Genomic DNA, 15,770 nt, shown 5'->3' on the forward strand with positions numbered 1-15,770 from the left:
TTATTAAAAATAAATAAATAAAAAGTTTACTAATGCGTTTTGTTTGTTGTTGTTTTTTCCTCTGATCAGGTGACCAACAAACAGTATAATCAATTATTTCCTCTTAAGTGAGCAATAATCTTCATCTTTCTTACAAATGTCTCCATGTCTGAGTCTGACGCACATTAACAAACGTTATTTTTCGCGCTGGCTACCTTCTGATTACCACGGGCGCAATGAAGTTACATCTGCACCTTGAACGCATCACAGGGAGGAGGACTAGAAAAGGTGCTGAAGGTGTATCCTGTTCGTAGGATGTCATTAGTTTGTGATTACTGAGCGAGTATGTGCATGCCGTCGCTGGAAACGATGCGGGGCTTATTTAAAAGGAACTCATTCAACAGAAATACGCACTAACATGCCTGTGAGACTCAACTGCGTTCCGGACCTTTAACCCCTGCCAGCCCGTGGTTTAAAAGCGCTCCTACCTCTGCCCAGTTTCACCAGTTTAATCCCTGTTGGCTTTTCAAATTAAGAGTTTGGCTAATAAAACACGTACTCCACTGTGGTTTAGTAAACTGTACTGGTGGTTTACGGAGACTCTGGAAACCACACGACTCTTCAAATAGACGTCACAGGGGTACAAGATGTAGCATCATACGCGAGAATTTACTGTTAGGGATGCGTCTGTACTACACTAACTACACGTTTGCTCGTTAGTACTGCTATTAGAACAAAAGTATCTGGATACATCCTCATCCGCTAAAAACCCACATTGTAATATTAATAATAAGACTTTACTTGTTGAGTTATTTAAACGTGGATTTAATTGGGCCATCTTAAGTATCAGAGGTAAAAGTCGCCTATTTTATTCATATAAATAAAAAATTTTTTTCTCATATTAAACCCACGCATGAAGTATTTCACTTTCAGAGGATCGATATTCTGACTGACACTGAGTGTTGACTGGACAGATGGGATCGATAGCTTTTAATTATTAAAACCTCTGGATTTCTAAGCCAGGCTTCGCGGTGGGTTTTCGGCTGTGGACCTTGGAGCGCAGCGGGGCGGGGTCTCTGTCAAACCTGTTGTGCGTCTCTCCGCGCGGACTGTGCGGATCCGGGTGTCTGCTGGGGTCTTTTGGAAGTTTCTCGGGCTACTCGGACGCCGGGAGGACGGCACAGCAGCCTGGCGAGCTCAGGTGAGTCGGACCCGGACCTCATCGCCCCCCTTGTCACGGCTCTGAGTTGTCCCGCTGCTGTAGGAAGGAAAAGGCGTGAGAGTCAGGCGTGTCTGCCCGACACACGCCAGACTCCATTCAGGAATGTAGTAGTTTTAGATGTTGCCGGTTTTCCGTTAGGCTGTTTATCTGAGGGAGGCAGCTGCCGATGGCTTTAGAACCGGGAGGAGATGCTCTTTGACTCCGCTCAGAAACATTGATATTATGACCAGCACCAGGTTATGTCCCCCGGGTTTAATTTACAGAGCCGTAAATACAGAGCGGCTCAGACTCTGGACTGGGAGTTTAAAAGTGGACAATCCCTTCAGGGAGTCTGGCCGGCGGTCTGACTGAAGCCGGTTTAACAGCAGGAGTGATAAATGTGGTGCTGGGTTCAGTTTGTAAGTCTGCCTCCTCACTGAGTGCTTCTGTGTGTGTCCGTGTCGGCCGTTTCCAGCCTGTCCTGGCACGGCACGGCACGGCCGCAGCAGCCACTGAATAGCTGGCATTCCAACACACAGACACACACACTCTCACACTCTGTGCTGCTGTTATGGCTGGAGCGAGTTTAGAAGTCACCTTTGCAGACTTGCATAAGGGAAGTGAGCATCACGCGACACTCTGAGAACATAAACAAAAAACAATACAACCCCCCCCCCCCCCCCCCTCCCTCCCCGTCCTCCCCCTCTCCTCCCCCTCTCCTCCTCCTACACAAACACACAGAAAGTTGCTGGACCTGCTCTTTGTTCCAGTTTAAATTAATGTGGTCAGTATTTCTAGGGAAACTGGGCAGGGCCGCTGATATTTTCTGTTTGGGCCCTCGGGGCCCCTTAAGCTCCTGGATACCACATGACTCCAGGCTGATGCAGATCTGCTGGTCCTGATTCAGTTTTTAAAGTTGCACTGTGTTACCCTTCCACAGATCCTGCTCAGGCTTTAACTGCTGCTTTGTTGGTGTATCAGACTTCCTGTCTGTGGTTGCAGCATGTTGGCTCCTGCTGAATGTAGCCTATAGAATAGTAAAGTTGTTGGGACTCCTTCCAGAGGCAGAAGTGGCGCTCTGGTTTAGTTTGCAGTGACAATCCGGTTGATGGTGCTGAAGGAGATTATCGGTCTGAGTCTGTGGTTTGCTGAAAAAGTGCGAAAAAGAGCAGAATGCTCCTTTATTATTTTGTGATGTTTAGGAACAGCTGAACCTTTTTTTTGTTCAAACTCTTGATGTTCTGCATGAAGGTTTGAATTACTGAACACAATACATGGAACACTGGGGAAAATGGTTTGTTCAGATACTTAAAGTTCATGCTTTTAAAGACAGAAAGAAACTGTGTTTAAATCTGGATTCCAGTGCTCAGCTAACTTGCTTCAGTTTACCCACTCCTCTTCCAGACATCTTGCTATCTTGGGAATGTTTCCAGTCACTTAAGCTCATCAGCCACTTTATTAGGTACACCTGTTCAACTGCTTGTTAGCACAAATATCTAATGAGGCAACCACATGGCAGCAGCTCATTGCATTTAGGCATGTAGACATGGTCAAGCTGACCTACTCATCAGAATGAGGAAGAACAGTGATGGTTGTTGGTGCCAGAGGGTCTGTCCGAGTATTTCAGAAAATGATCATCTGCTGGGATTTTCCCAAACATGCATCTCCAGGGTTTACAGAGAATGGTCTGTAAAAGGGAAAATACCCTGTGAGCTGCAGCTCTCTGGGTTAAAATGATGTGTTGACAAGCTGCTTTGAGGCGATAAGAAAGCAACATTTACTTAAATAACCACCCATTGCTGCCAAGGTATGCAGAAGAGCATCTCTGAACGGCCAACACATTGAACCTTGAAGCAGGGTTACAGCAGCAGAAGACCGAAAACTGAGGCTGCAGTTCCCGCGGGCTCACCAAAACTGGGCAGGAGAAGACTGGAAAGACATTGTCTGGTCAGTCTCAATTTCTGCTGCATCATTCACATGATAGGGACAGACTTTAAACAGCATGACAGCATGAATCCATCCTGCTTTGTGAACAGTTCAGGCTGCTGCTGGTGAAATGGTGTGGAGCATATTTTCTTTGCACACTTTGTGCACCTTAGTACCAACTGAGCGTCTTTTAACCATCACAGCCTGCCTTAATATTTTTACTGAGCATGTCCACACCTTTCTGACCTCAGTGTACCCATCCTCTGATGACAGCTGCCAGTTTTAATGGTCACCAGGACATGAAAGCTGCAGGTGAAATATGAAAGAATCTGCCTAAAAGGTTTTCCTCAACATTAAGTTTTAAAAACCTTCTTTTTCCTCTCAGAAGATTTACTCGTACCTCCATCTGTGCTGCTTTTCGTTTGAACACCACGTCTTTCTTATAATTCTGGTTGAAATGATTTTGTGTTTGGATTTCTGACTGTACGCACTTCAGGTTTCTTTTATACAAAACCTCGTCCTTTTAGAGAAAAACAGAAAAAAAATCACAGAGACTGAAAAAAATCCAAACATGAATTTTGATTATTGATTAAATTATTTCAGTTTAACTCACAAGCAAAGCCGTGTTATTCCTCCAGCTCCTTTTTATTGAAAAGTACAGGAGCTGCCCACATGCTGCATAAGTAAGACAATAAGATTATAATAGAACAACAAAATGCATCAAATACATAAAAACTGTCCAAATTAAAAAATATCATAACTAATGTTTAATAACCTTGATAATTCACAGTAAAGGTGATTCACACGTAGATGGAACAAATGGAAACTGATGAAAATCAATTAACAGATTTAAAATAGAGGCGGTGTGGTCAAAGTTTATTGAAAACAAAATGAAGGTTTCGCTGCTGGCAGTGAGGAGCAGCTCTAATGCATGACTTTGTTTCTTTGTGCAATCATTAGATTTCTGCAGCAGCCTGACAGTCACAGTTCAGGGCCGCACTGATAAAAATGTTAAATTGTAGATTTTCTGAATGGACTCTGGTTTAAAGAGACAACCTGAAGACTCCTTTACCCGATTTAACCCAGAAACCCGAATGAAGCTCACCCACTGACCACCCTGGCATGTGATCGGCTTGAGGCAGTGACATCATGCTCCTCCTCCTCATCCTCCTTTTCCTCCTCATCATCAGTGAGATGAGGATTACTTAACCGAAATGCCCATTTGACTAATCTGAAGGGTTTAGTCTGAGTCCAGCTTCAGAGTCAGATTACTGTCTAATCCACACACACACACACGCACGCACGCACGCACGCACGCACACACACACACACACACACACACAGGGTTAATGTGCTTTAATCTGCAGTTTTAGTCCAACTGGGCTCGCACCAGTAACACCAGCACAGAGTGCTCTACTTTCCTGAAAGTCACCATCGTGTTTCCTCGTTTCCTGCTGCAGAGGATTTGATGCAGTGTTAGCAGATGAGCTGATCTGATCAGCTAATTGATTAATCAGCAAATACAAATAGAGTGAGGTCTTTTTAAACGGGGCAGAATCTGCAGAATCAGTGACAACATCACTTCACAGATGTGAGAAATATGTGATTATTTTAGTCCTGTGTGTGATCACTGTGAAGACCACTTTGGTTGCTGGTGTTAATGTGCCATTTCTATATTTCTATATGCTCTGGTTGTACAATGTACTTTACTACTGCGCTGAATGTGTTTGTGGAGGTGCGAAGGCATAAATAACAGATAGAAAAAGTGTTCACGATGATGTGAGAGAAAGATCAGAATAAATAAATGTTAACGAGGAAGCTTCTTTCGGCTGCTCCCTTATTCACAGCGTGTCTGATTTGGCAGTTTTTACACCGGATGCCCTCCCTAACACAACCCGAAAGAGTTTTGTTTTTTCGAACCGGGGATCTTTTGCTTGTTAGGCGAATATGTAAACTAATATTAGTCATCATATTTAGGAAACAAGTTGGAGACGGTGGAGATGGGGGGGGAATCCTAATACAGGGGAAGAGGATTGTTAAATGTTCTGGTTCTCCACCCCCCGCCCTGTGCTCCGAGTGCTGTGGAGAGACTCTGAGCGAGGATCTGCTTCTAACATCTGAACTCAGTTTATAAAGGTTTATAAAGTAACAACAAGATAATCGGGGTTAAAATTTTACTCTCATAGTATTTTATGTTTGCTTTACATTGCATTACCACTCCCTCTATAAATAAAAGCCCACACTGACTCACAAGAGGAAGTGACATTTTCTCAATGAGCCTGTGGAAAGATCATCAGGCGCTCCTGCAGCTGCCTTTGTCTCTCACAATCTTTTACTGGGTCATGTGATACTTTATAGTCCCAAAGATGTGAGTCGTGACCGAGCTCAAACAGCTGGATGTCCTCCCTCACACTCACCTCCTTATTTTCACTTATTAATATAAAATTAAAGTTCAATAAGTTGAGGAGATCCAACATAAAAGGAAACATTTCAGAAAGTTTAGTAACTGCACAATGTTTGTTAAGTTAGTGAATAATCATGTTCAGTCATCCTAATGACAATTATTACATTAAGATAAGTTTGACTGAAGCCATGTGGAGGCAGAAGACATCCAAGCAGGTTCTATTTTTCTCTCATAATCTACTGATTGTTCAGAAAACGTCAAGTGACATCTCAATGAGAGCGACGGAGCACGTTTTTTTCTCTTTCTTCTTTTGTGTTTAGAAATGACTCACAATACTTATCAGTAATAAAACTGCTTCCAGATAATTTCCCGTCCATCTGCTAATCGAGTAATCGGGTCAGGTGTGGACTGCTCGCTGGTTTCTGGGGAAATAATCCTACTGACATGTGCGAAGGGGGCCAACGGGGGCCCCGCTGACAACTCCTTCCCCTCAGGAGGGGAATTATTATCTTCAGCCCTGCAGATAATGTGATAAAGACTTTTGTAATGATTTATATAACTCTGTGTCCTAAAGATAAATGACAGTTTGGGAAACATGAGAAACACAAAAAAGACAAAATAAAGAAAATACATTTGAGTTGAAATTTGTTTCGTAAATACTAAAAGTGTTCGCCCGCTTTGCTGTCAGTCTCGAGGAGCTGAGCTGAAGTCAGTGTGACGTGACGGAAACAGCAACAGTGTGTGCGCTTCACTGTTTGTGTGTCTGATTAGCTGTCAGTTTCTAATACAATCTGTGTGACCATCTGTTTTACTGCACTGTACACACTGGGTGTGTGTGTGTGCTCCTGGGAATTGTTATCACATGTTCCATGTATGCACACACGCCTGCACAGGTGCTGTTATGTGTCTGCAGGTTCTTTTAAAGATAATTGGAATTAATTTAAGATCTAATATCTGCAGAAGGTTCAGTGAGCGAGGCTGCTCTCCAGATCTGGATGATGTTTGGGAACGCGATCACTTCAGATCAGTTAAGTCTGGTTTAAAAATAGGTAGAAAAGTTTGGTGTGTTTGTCGGTGACACTTCTCTGACACATTATGGGTGCAGTGAACCAGAAAGAGTGAGAACATACACTGGGCTATATCTTTGCTCTGATAAGGAGCAGCTGTACTCACCAGCACACAGCTGAAACAGTCATCAAGCTGTGTGCCGGCTGTGTGCCCCGTCATGATTGGCTAATATGTTGTAAAGCAGATTGGGTTTTTGAGAGGCGGCGGGGCAACCGCCATCACTCCATCACTGGCGTTGGGCAGTTTTCCCATGAATTTCTACTCAAGAGTCTCCTGAGTGGCGACTCGCCCGCACGCTCGCTGCTGTGTCAGCTGTAATCTTGCTTAGCACAGCTACCAGTGAGCCGCATCTTCCCACAGAAAGCTTCCCCCGATCACCGCTCGATGTATCTCTGCTTGTCTAAGTGTCTAAAAGTCTCCAGGTTTCATTTGTTTCCTCCGAGCGAGGAGCTTCGCGAACCAACTGAAAGTCGTCCCACTCGTTTCTCAAACCGCCCTCCTCCGTGCTGTCTGCAGCAGCTCCTCGTGATCTTCACTCAGACCTCCTTACTTCTTTATCGACTTTATTTATAACGTTGTAGTCTTAAAAGTTAAAATATAAAGTAAACTGTGAGCATTTTTGTGGATGAGCAGCAGAGTAATGACTGCTGTAGCTGCTCTTGGCATGGTTTTCAGTTCTTCTCAGTTTTGTCACCTGAAGCTCTTTATTAGCGCTTATCTTGAACAAACATGAGCAACAGAAACAGCAACAGTGAAATAACCAGAGATTAGCTTCAGCGCTCAGAATATTAAAAAGAGGAGTCTCCTTCAGAGCCATATTTTCCAGCAAAGACCCCGAGACGAACCAGCAGAGCCGCACGTATCAGGCCGTAGATTGATCAGCTGATCAAAGGAGAATGACTGTTTACGTGTTTGAATCGAGAACTTCTTAAACATGCTGACGTGAAGCGAAGTGTTTTCATGGTTTGGACTTTTGCTGACGTCACACGCTGCTCTGTGAAACTGAGCCGAGCTGTTCTCTGATGTTTTATGCACCGAACGATTAATCGATCTGTGGCCCGAATGATGTTTGCTGCTTTTCACACATAAAATCTGATTAGAACATAGTTTGACTCATAAAAACAAGAAATACAGAGAAAATCTGACTTTATGTTTTATCAATTTATGTTTCTGAATTAGGGCTGGGCGATATGACCCAAAATTCATATCTCGATATTTTTTACCTAGATGGCGATATAAGATATATATCTCGATTTTTTTTTTTTAAAGCCATAAAGTAAGAACAAGAAGAGAGTTCTTAGTCAAAGCTGTGTCCCAGATGTCACACAGGCACTTTTATTAACATAGAGCATAGATGTACATAAAATTTACTCAAAAATAAATTATGAGCATTTATTAAATAATAATGCTCCATAAATAAAAGAAAACAATGTTGTTTTGTGCATAACAAAAAGCTCACAATTGTGCAGTCAAAATGTAAACTAAAAGACGCTGAGCATAATAACAAAGACAGATTTCACAGCTGCTCTGTTCCCAACTTCTACTCTGTGACTGACAGCATTGAGTTTGAAATCCTCTTCGTAACCACGTCTCTTAACAGGTGCCATTTATGGTCCTTATACACAGTAGGGTAATATTACGTTGAAGCACAGTACGTATCACTCCGCGAGGCTCCTCGGTAGCCGTAATGCTCTGACAGTCCATCAAGCGGTGCAGCTCCGTAGCTGACCAAAGTCGTACTAAAACATTTTTTGACAGATTGCTGAGTGCTGTGTACCACATAAAATCGGTTCGCAGCCATCAAGCACAACCAGAATTCATACATAAGGCGCGCTGTCAACTTTTGAGAGAATGAAAGGATTTTAGGCTGTGCAGCGCCTCTGGGCTGCATGGCGTTAGCGTGGTTAGCTCGTTAGCGTGGTTAGCTAGCTAACACGTTGACGGCGTCCAGCCCCACGCACGGGGCGATGCGCAGTAACTCGTTAACGGAGATTTGCCGTGTCCGTCTTGTCGCTTCCTGCAGATGAAGCGATGGGGGAGGAGGGGGAGTTGTATTCAGTGAAGGAGGGGCGAGGCCGAGTAACGTTGCGTAAAGACAAAAGTGGACGAAAGAGAGGCAAACTTGCGGCTCCACAAGTATAGCTTTAACGTAACATAGACTATATCGATATAAAAGATATTGTCACATCTTATATCTCGTATAAAAATATATCGATATTTTTTTAAAACTCGATATATCGCCCAGCTCTATTCTGAATTCTTAATAAAATCAAATCTCCAAACATAAATTCCCCCAAACGGACCCCAGAATCCACCTGGAACCAGAATCAGACCCTCTGAGCAGAAAACGGCACTGCTGGTTTGGGTGAACTGACCCTTTAATGTTATTAATCCTGTAGGACAACCACTGGCTGCAGAACATCAGAGGATCTTGTGTGTGTGTGTGTTTCATGTGTTCCTGCAGATGAAAGAGTTGCTGGTTTGATTCCTCAGGGACTCTCAGCCAGCGGCTGGCTGCTACTGATTTGAACCACAATGACGCACACACCAATCCTCAGGAGGTTGTGTGTCTGCGTGTGCGTGCGTGTGTGTTTCTCCTGATCCAGGTTCCATCATGTTTTTCTTTTGTTTTGGTTGCATTCTTCTGAGCAGCTTCACTTCAAGAGTACGAGTTTTCTTGGCGGAAGTTGTCTCACTCCCCGTGTTTTCTTTGGACACTGTGGCAGCCAGCTATCCCAGAATGCATTTCACACTCCCCCAGCGGCTGAATGGAGGTGCTTCGTTTTTCCCTCCAGGGACTGCCGGTCAATCAGCGAGGACTCCAGCAGCTGCAGAGCTGAATTCAGAGCCTCAACTTTTACACTGAGGATTAATCAGATTGATCCAGTAAATCGAATCAGAGCGGACTGATATTCTGTAAATAGACACAACCTCAGAGCATGAGCCAGAGTCAGTGTACTACAGGTGCAGTGTGACAGGTACTAAGTGGCGGTGGTGGGGTACCCGGGTGTGACGTCAGCACAGGGGAAGCTTGAGATCAGCAAAGCCACAGCGTTTAGAAGAAGCTGTCACTCAGTGCGTTTTTATTTTTTTCTATTGTCCAAACACTGTATATAAAAGATGGACACAAACCCCATGACATCACCTCGTTTCTGGATGGACTTTGCTTTGAAACCTGGGTGGATAAAGCCAGCCAGAATCATTGGTTGACATCTATAATGCTGCTGGGTCAAACAGTAAACATCATTTAAATGACTCTTTGTAAACTATCACAATATCTATTCAAATGTAACTGATTACAGGCCAACTGATACAGAATATTTAGGATAAGGACCCAAATGCAGGACTCACGAACACAAAGGCTGATTCTGTGATGCACTGAGTCTTCTTCAGTCACCTTTGTCACTCAGCATGTGTTAATAGACCTCTCTGCTGAATCACACGTGTTATTAATCTCTGGCTTTGTTCCACTGCTTGTCTTCTATCCCGTCTTCCTTCTCTCACCTCAACCAATCGCAGCAGATGGCCCCGCCCCTCCCTAAGCCTGGTTCTGCTGGAGGTTTCTTCCTGTTAAAAGGGAGTTTTTCCTTCCCACTGTCGCCAAAGTGCTGCTCATAGGGGGTCATATGATTGTTGGGTTTTTCTCTGTATGTATTATTGCAGGGTCTACCTTACAGTATAAAGCGCCTTGAGGCGACTGTTGTTGTGATTTGGCGCTGTATACATAAAATTGAAATTGAACTGAATTAAAGTAAAAGAGGCAGCTTTATTGCAATGTAGCAAAATTACTCAATACAGAAACCAACAACTGAAATGAGGAACTGAGATGCTGGGAAACTATAAACTGGAGAGCTAGAAACTAGGAGCGTGGATGATGAGGACCACGCAGGAAACACTCAGGACGTGGGGATGCCGAGACAACGGGCAGAGGAAAACACACGAGGGACTAACGAGGGAGGTAGAAACCCAGCTGGGAGAGATCAAACATAACGAGACGGGGAATACACTAACACAGGACGTGAGACTGTCAAAGTAAAACAGGAAACACGAGACAAACACAAAGACACGGACTTGACACTGAGACAAGGAGACACAAAAACATGAAACACAGGGAGACACATAGACAGAAGCCTAAAGACTATAAACTATAACATGAGCACAAAACCATGAAGAGAAACGAAACCACCACCAACAACAAATCAAAGAATATGAACTCAAACCAGAAAGAACCAGAACTGATATTTGGTCATGTAAAAATATGTATTGGCCAGTTTTTGTTACCTTTTTTGCATTTCAACACACAAAGCACAAATATTTCCCTAACATCATCTTTTTATCCTTAGTTTTCACATGATGTCAGAGCCACTGGGACATGCCCACCTGGAGCACTGCAGTCCTTTGCCCTCCAGCCATCCTTTGAACATCTTCGAGTTTAACTTGCCAGATAGCTCCTGTGCAGTCGGGTGCACTAATCAGCGTTTATTTACAGCTGCCAGCAGGGCAGAGTTTGTGGAGTATGGCACCAACACCTCCCTCCACAGCAGCCCCGGCTGTCAGTGGTGGCTCATTTAAACCGTAGGAATGATTTACCCGACACTGGAGGAATACTCGGTTGACTTCACTGTTATGATGCGACATTAATGTGACAAATTTATACTACTGGAACTTCTCTGTCCAAGTCAGCAAAACACAAGTGTGGTAGTTCATTTAAGCTAGCTATGTAGCACTTATGTTTGTCGTAACCACACACAAGTTCGTGTTCTTCATCTCCCACACGGCCGTCTTACCTACCCATCCACAAAGAAAATGCACGTAGCTGTCTGTACTTTGAAAGCTTTCATCCTTGCAGTGGTGTGAGGTGAGCAAAGATACACGTAGATGACACTGAGCTGAAGCTCTGGGGGACACATCACCACTTTCAGAAATTTAAATAAAACCACTGGTTTTGGAACAAGTCCCCAAAATGTGTAGTTTCTCTTCACATCTTAGTTTTCGATTGATGGATGTGTGGATAGATGATCCAAGTCAGCGGTCCCCAACCCCCGGGCCACAGACCGGTACCGGTCCATGAGTTGTTTGGTACCGGGCCGCGATAGTTGAGGCTCAGGTGTGAAATTTATGGTTTTCAGGGATTTTATTGTTATTTTTTTAATCGTTTTTATCATTTACTCGGTTTCCCTGGGTCTTTTCCCGTGTGTTATGAATAAATCTTCTTTTTTTTGGTACTGTACTGGTTTTATTTTGTTGTATTTACCCGCGACTCCTTAAAGGCCAGTCTGTGAAAATATTGTCGGACATAAACCGGTCTGTAGAGCAAAAAAGGTTGAGGACCGCTGATCCAGGTAATCTTGCCTTGAGACAGGTGAAAAAAAACCAATAGTACTCCGACTGTCCACTATCTGCCCTCATGATGGAGTAATGTTTGGCCTGCCAGGGTAGCGAGTTGGTCATGTGACTAAACAAAATATGAATGATCACATTAAGTCATGGACTGCTTGGATCTACTAGTTGTTGTGCTGTTGCCTTCTGTTGAACAAACTGTGTGATGTCATCATTTTATATCATCGATGGGAGTTTCTCCCATCTCTTCTTTACTGTTTTAGATTTTCATTTATTAAATATACAGGCCAATATATGGCTAAAACGGACCAATATATTGGCCCTCCCAGTAAGGCTCTAATGAAGGCACATCTTTCCCCAGCACTGCAGACATCCTGTCAGACAGGCAGAGGTCCTCTTTAATGGGGATTCCCAGGAGCCCAAAGGTGGGGGTTCTCTTCAAAGACCTCCTTTGTGGTGTTTCAGAACCAGGTTATTGTTGAACACTGTGTGTTTTCAGGTTCTGATTCTCCTCCGTAAATGCAGCTTCATTGCAGTCTGATGAGCCTGAAGGCTGTCATATCACCCGCAAACCTAACAATAGGTTTGAAGTGTGGCTGGGCTAGCAGCCATGCGTGAAGAGTGCATGAAAGTGGGGGCTCATCACACAACCATGGAGGGATCCCAGCGCTCAGGGTGGAGGATGTGCACTCGCCCAGTTGGAGAGTCTGGAGGCAGCTGATGAGGGAGCGGAGCGTGCCGAACAGCTTCTCCTGTGTGACTGTATTAACACCAAGCTGTAGTTAAAGAAGAGCATCCTTATGTTGGTGCTGTGTCTGTAAAGGCCTGCAGGGAAAACGCACTCACCTGCTGCTAGACAAATTGGTGTTGGTGTCTGTCAGCTGGCACAGTCAGAGCGAGCATTTTTAACAATATATCTGTTAAAGTTTTGATAAACAAGGCAGTCCACTGCAGAACGTGGTCAGCTGTCACGGTATTCCTGTGGTTTCGTGCCGGTTTACTCTGACACAGCGGAGATAAAATCACTCATTTTTTAATGCAGAGCTTGTTCATCCAAATGTCATCTTAGCTTGCTACTGTGGGTGTTTATAGCTTACCAGCACAGACAGGCACAGCTGTATGGGAATGCATCCTAATGAGGGTTTACTAGTGTTTTACACTGCTGACTTATGAGTGATTCCTTTAACCAACTAGTATTTTGGGCGATAACTTGTGAGGGCACCAATGTTCCCTTGCTGTGACGTCCCTAAAACTCACCTGAAGGTATTTTACTGCAATCAAAATCTGAACTATTGTGTCCAACTCTTTTATCAAAAACATGATGAAGATTTTTCACTTCATTTTCTGGACTTCACGGCTTTTCCTTCAGGATTATCTCATGTGTGCCCTCTAAGAAATCTGAGAGAGTGCGAGTTACTGGTTATATTAGAGATTCTCTGGCTTAGACTGCAGTCTGCTTCTGAAGTCATTTAATGGACAGACTGAGGATAATCTCCACCTGCTGTGAGAACCAATGAAGTCAAATTCACACAAAGATGGTGGAAGAAAACACGCTTTAATTCATGTTTTTGAGATTTTCATGAAATTTGGTTACAGCTTGTTCTACATTTGGACAAAAGCCTGCTAATGTAAAATAACTCAGTTAATTAAGTTCTTATTAAGTGACTTACTGAGCAAAACTGCAGAAGTTTTAGACGTATAAAAGACATAGAAGGATGTTCCCGCGGATTCATGTTTTTACCGGTTTTTGATGTTTTATTGAAGTTCTCAATCGATTAATCCTGCAGAGAATCTTTGGATAAGCCAGAAATTAAAAATAGTTACTTCTGCAGTGAACCATAGCAGACTTTAGCATTCTGAAATGGTTCATAAGTGGGCCGTGTGCAGTCTGCTGTAGCAGGTGTGTTTGATGTTTTTTGTGGCGGCTTGAACCTGAACTGACAGACCTGATAAGACGGAGGAAGAGGAGGGCGGGGTGCATTGTGGTGTTTGGGGGTTGGAGGGTGACCAGAGGACGAGTTGAAACAAACAAGAACTCACAAAGACGAGTAAAGGGGGGTTCTGGGTGGGTTTTTGGGGGTCTATTGTTGATCCCAGATTAGGGTGGGGCCTCCACACCGATTATACACACACACGCATGCACCGTAGAGTGGAGTATGAATGAAGTGTCCTTGATCGCACCAACTGCTGAGCCCCCCCCCCCCCGTCCTATTCCTCAAACTCACCCAACCCTCCCCCACCCACCCTCCCATCCTCCCCCGTATGTGCGTGTGTGTGAAATCACACACACACTAACTGTGTGTGTAGCTGGAGGTGATATTAATAATCCATAAAGAAGCTGGTTTCTCTCAATCGCTCCCTGTGGAGCACGCACACACACACACACACACACAGTGCTAACCAGCTGTCTCGCTGCCTGTCAGACAGACAGGATGGTGGAGTCACTTTCTGCCTTCTCACTGTAACACTTCAGTTTACAGTCACATATTTTCAGCTAATTTCCTGGAAACTTGAGCCGAATCTTTGCCGACTCTGTTCTCAGCAGCGAGCGTTCGGGAGGACGTGCACATTGACAAATTAAACAATCACCACATGTAAACGTTTATATTTAGACATTTTATACAGAAATGAACAGCAACAACAAAAAATAAAAACCCTTCTTGCTGTTTACCTGCAAATTTCCATAAAACATCTGTGAGGTGCCATATGTTAGAGATCTGCTTTAGTGCAGATGCACTAATGCACTCATTTTGACTGACGGTTCTGCTGCACGTGGTGGAGCTGCAGACATGCTGCAGTGTTCAGCTGTTTGTGGAAATTCCTTTGGTTAGTGTTTCAAGTGTCCTCTATGCTGTGAAAGTTCAGCCACTCAGCAGTTACACTGACAAACTGATCTTTAGCTTATCAACAAATGCACCTGTAGTGTTTCCATCATAGACTGTTTATGTGCAGTTCCCTGGTTTCTCTGAGCAAAACAGGCCAAATCTAAGGGTGGAATGCTAATGCTAACTTACCAGCTGACGCGAGCAAGCTTGGCTGAGAAGTTGCATATCGTTAATATGCAATGATTTTCAAATTTGCTTAAAAAGCAGAAGAAAATAGTGAATTTGTTGTTTAGGAGTCCAAATTAGAGTTATTTACTTGGATTCCTGAACAGAAAAAAATAGTTTTAGTGGTTGATTGTTTTGATTGATTCATTTCTGACTTTTCAGAGACGTCTGGTGTGTCGGTTAAATCTTGCCATAAAAACATGATTTCAGTTTGTAAATTTTTAAATAAATAACAAAATAAGGACATAAAAAGTGATTTCTTGTTTTTATAGCAGATGGTCTAATAAACCATTTACAATATGACCTCTGATTAATTAATTCTCCCATATTCTATAATATCATGTATTTTATTTGAAATGACAATGTATTTATATTTATCTACAGATTAAAAGTATACACACTAGAATGAGGGCGAACAAGGGAGGTTTTTACGTCACCAAATTTATATTATTACCTAATTTTAAATAAGGTGTAAGTAATATTGTGTAGACTTCAGATGTTTTACAGTAAAGGTGACACAAATATTAAGTAATTTTAGGTACTACATAAGTAAGAACCACATAATTTCCTGGTAATTTTGCAGAAAAACAAATAATATTTCCCCATCTTACAAAATTAAAGTACACTGTTTGGGGTGTGGCCTTACTATGGAGTGACTTAACCTGGTCCAGGTATTTTACAGCAAGGTCGGCACACCTGTCCTGCACACTACTTTTGAAAGTTGTGTTTGAACAATTAAGTGATGGGGGAAAAGAAGTTCATTATAAGATGGCATAGACATGCAAATGTTGATGCTAGTGAT

At 43.2% G+C, this 15,770-nt stretch overlaps 1 protein-coding gene across 1 annotated transcript in view; it reads left to right on the forward strand.

Moving 5' to 3' along the window:
• The first annotated feature begins 685 nt into the window (after positions 1–685).
• The window catches only part of plxnb3 (plexin B3), a 96,208-nt gene continuing 81,123 nt past the window's right edge, over positions 686–15,770 (forward strand). Inside the window, exons 1-2 of the mRNA XM_086278846.1 lie at positions 686–831; positions 999–1,180. The gene's annotated coding sequence lies outside the window, so the exon portion shown is untranslated. The remainder of the gene's footprint in view (positions 832–998; positions 1,181–15,770) is intronic.

Source organism: Aulonocara sp. 'chitande type north' Nkhata Bay, linkage group LG20, assembly GCF_057382095.1.
Source record: "Aulonocara sp. 'chitande type north' Nkhata Bay isolate Kocher_YH1m ecotype deep benthic linkage group LG20, A_spYH_male_GT1.1, whole genome shotgun sequence".
In the NCBI taxonomy this organism is placed as follows: Eukaryota; Metazoa; Chordata; class Actinopteri; order Cichliformes; family Cichlidae; genus Aulonocara; species Aulonocara sp. 'chitande type north' Nkhata Bay.